Source organism: Bubalus kerabau, chromosome X, assembly GCF_029407905.1.
Source record: "Bubalus kerabau isolate K-KA32 ecotype Philippines breed swamp buffalo chromosome X, PCC_UOA_SB_1v2, whole genome shotgun sequence".
NCBI lineage: Eukaryota > Metazoa > Chordata > Mammalia > Artiodactyla > Bovidae > Bubalus > Bubalus kerabau.
In genome coordinates, this window is record NC_073647.1 from 12,268,725 (window position 1) to 12,272,491 (window position 3,767).

General features: G+C 41.2%; 1 pseudogene; it reads right to left on the reverse strand.

Moving 5' to 3' along the window:
• Window positions 1-1,523: 1,523 nt before the first annotated feature.
• LOC129639033 (40S ribosomal protein S4, X isoform-like) lies at window positions 1,524-2,644 on the reverse strand (annotated as a pseudogene).
• Between the last annotated feature and the right edge of the window lie 1,123 nt (window positions 2,645-3,767).

Below are 3,767 nucleotides of genomic sequence, written 5' to 3' on the forward strand. Positions count from 1 at the left end.
ATTCCATTTATGAACTGTTTAAAAAAGACAAATCTATAAGAGAAAAGGGCTTCCCTGAGGCTCAGATGGTAAAGAACCCACCTGCCAATGCAGGAGACGTAAGAGACATGGGTTTGATCCCTGGGTGAGGGAAGATCCCCTGGAGAAGGAAATGGGAACCCACTCCAGTATTCTTGTCTGGGACATCTCATGGACAGAGGAGCCTGGTGGGCTATAGTCCATAGGGGTTGCAGAAAGTCAGACATGACTGAACTTTCACATAAGAGAAGAGAGATAAATGGTTTGCAGTGGATGATGATGGTAGTTGGTGAGGGGAAAGAGGGTATGACAACTAATGAGTATGGGATTTTGCGGGGTAGGGGGGATGAAAATGTTCCAAAGAATAACTGTGGTGATGGTTACACAACTCTCTGAATATACTAAAAAAACATTGTACACTTTAAATAGAATTTTATGGTATGTAAACTACATCTCAATGTTTGAAAAAGCAGTTATGTTGGGGACAATTTTGTCCAGGGATAGTTTTATTGTATTCAGAGATACACTTTTATCCAGGGATAGATTTTAAAACAGAGAAGTGGATGGACTTCACAGCCTTCAGGCAATCCTCCATAAAATTCGATTTCTCTCAGTAGAGTTTTTGATAAGTTGAGCAACTGTGGGTTTGAGGGTATGCTGTCTGACAAATCCTTACAACACAACGATTCTGTGTTTGCTAAAGTACAGAGCCATGTGTTTTAAAAGTCAATCTGAGTAGAAGATGAGCCAAACAAAAACCCATCCTGGAGTAGAAAGCCAAGGCCCTTCAATGTGAAGGCAGGCCAAGGGAATACACACGGTCAGAGCCAATATAACTCTCGAGAAGTAAGTTGGGATTTGCTTTAGCATACAGATAAATCAAACCCCCAAATTCTAAACTAGAGAGCAACACTAGAGCAATTTTAGGCTGGAAAAAATTTAAAGCAATAACCAAATCTGTCATGAAAAAGAACAGCAGGAAAGATTTGGATTTGGACAATGCTGTTTCCTGATGGGCCAGCCACCAAAGAGGAACTAGTTGCAAAAGGTATGCCCAGGTAACCAAATGAATTGACTTACTGAATAAGATCGTTAGTCCTGTATGGCTGACTCACATTGTTGTACAGCAGAAACTAACACAACAGTGTAAAGCAACTATGCGTGTGTGTGTGTTAAGTGACTTCAGTCGTGTCCAATTCTTTGTGACCCTATGGAATGTAGCCCACAAGTCTCCTCTGTCCATGGGATTCTCCAGGAAAGAATACTGGAGTGGGTAGCCATGCCCTCCTCCAGGGGAATCTTCCTGACCCAGGGATGGAACCTGCATCTCTTATGTCTCCTGCATTGGCAGGCCAGTTCTTTACCACTAGCGCCACCTGGAAAGCAACTATACACCGCTTAGAAAAAAATTGTTAGTGCTAAGCTTGATAAATGTTGGGGAATATCTACCCAAAATGGTGACTGTGATTTTCTTTTTTTTTTTTTCCACTTGGTATTATCTTTAATTAAGTACAAAGACTTTTCCAATCACATCACATAGAGATCATTTTATCCACTGCTCTGTTTGGCTGCCAATCTCTTATCTCTCTCCTCAGCAATGGTAAGGCGAATACCCTTTCCACGGGGAAGAGAGATCCACGGTTTGTTGCCTTTGCCAATAATGAAAATGTTTGAGAGCCGTGTGGCAAAGCTGTTGCCATTCACATCTTTCACATGAACTAAATCAAAAGAACCTGGATGTCTCTCCTGGTTTGTAATCACACCAATTCTTCCCAGGTTAGCACCTCCAGTCACCATGCACAGGTTACCAGTGTCAAATTTGATGAAATCAGTAATCTTGCCAGTCTCCAAGTCAGTCTGAATGGTGTCATTCACCTTGATGAGGGGATCAGGGTAATGGATGGTACGAGCGTCATGGGTTACCAGATGAGGGATTCCTTTTGTCCCCACAAATATCTTTCTTACTTTGCACAGTTTATACTTGGCCTCCTCAGGTGTAATATGATGAACAGCAAAGCGACCCTTGGTGTCATAGATCAAATGAAAATTCTCTCCAGTCTTATCAGTGCTGATGACATCCATAAAACCAGCTGCTGCTGCTGCTGCTAAGTCGCTTCAGTCGTGTCGGACTCTGTGCGACCCCATAGACGGCAGCCTACCAGGCACCCCCGTCCCTGGGATTCTCCAGGCAAGAACACTGGAGTGGGTTGCCATTTCCTTCTCCAATGCATGAAAGTGAAAAGTGAAAGTGAAGTCGCTCAGTCGTGTCTGACTCTAGCGACCCCATGGACTACAGCCTACCAGGCTCCTCCGTCTATGGGATTCTCCAGGCAAGAGTACTGGAGTGGGGTGCCATTGCCTTCTCGGATAAAACCAGCAGGGTAGGTTATATCTGTGCGGACTTTGCCATCAATCTTAATGAAATGGTGCATGCAAATCTTCTTTACTTCATCTCCTGTTAAGGCATACTAAGTCTATTCCTTAGGAAGATAATTAGGGGGAGACATTCCCTTAGCTTGTGGGGGCCAGTAGATGGACGAGGGGCAAACACACCAGTCAGTTTATCCAGCATCCAATGTTTTGGAGCTGCTACGCGTTTCAGGTGCTTCTTGGGACCCCAAGCCATGGCTGCACTAGGCATGAAAAGAGGTGACTGTGATTTTCTAAGGGTTGGTTTGAAGCCTTTTATTATTGTCACTCCTAGTTTTTGACAGTAAAACTTCTGCATGTGGGAAAGGATAAGACATCTATCTTCTTTTTTCAAAGTGATATTAAGTTATGAAGGTATACCTAAACTGAGGAGCAACTAGAACACACACCCATTGGATGAATCAGAAAATTGATAGCGGATTAACTGAAATACTCCTAGTGACTCTGAGGTTCTTGTTTATTTGGTGACTAGAGGTGCACTGAATATACATTTAGGTAAAGTGCCAAATGGCCACATCTTAAAGTCAATATTTTCCTGAAGCTAAGGCCAAAGATAAATAACACTATCATATTAATGGAAAAAACATCTGGAATAGAAGAGTAAATTCAAAACATTATTGAAAAATGATTTTAAATATTTGTTTACAAATGAGGTTTTCACATTATAAAATTTTGACTTTATGATGCAGAAACACTAATTTTTCAGCACTGTCAGTTCTGTGCACTGCTTAAAGAAAATGTTTTCGGAATAGTTTTTGATAGACTTTATTGTTTAGAGCAGTTTCAGGTTCACAGCAAAACTAAGTGGAAGATACAGAGATTTTTAATATCCCTCCCACCTCCTCGCATGGATAGCCTCCCCCATTATCCACACTCTGCACCCACAGTGGTACATTTGTTAAAAATCAGTCAACCTATATTGATATACAATTATCATCCAAAGTCCATAGTTTACATTAGAGTTCACTCTTGGTCTTGTACATTCCATAGGTTTGGACAAATGCATAATGATACATATCCATCATTAGAATATCAAAGAGAGTATTTTCACTGCCCTAAAAATTCTCTGAGCTCCTCATTCATTCCTCCTTATTCATTCTATTCATCCCTCACTCCCACCCCCAACTCTAGGCAACCAGTGATCTTTTTACTGTCTCCATAATTTTGCCTTTTTCAAAATGTTATATAGTTGGAATCCTACAACACATAGCCTTTTCAGATTGACTTCTTTCACTTACTAATATGCACTTTAAGATTCTCCCATGTCTTCTTGTGGCTTGATAGCTTATTTCTTTTTATCACTAAGTAGTATTCCATCG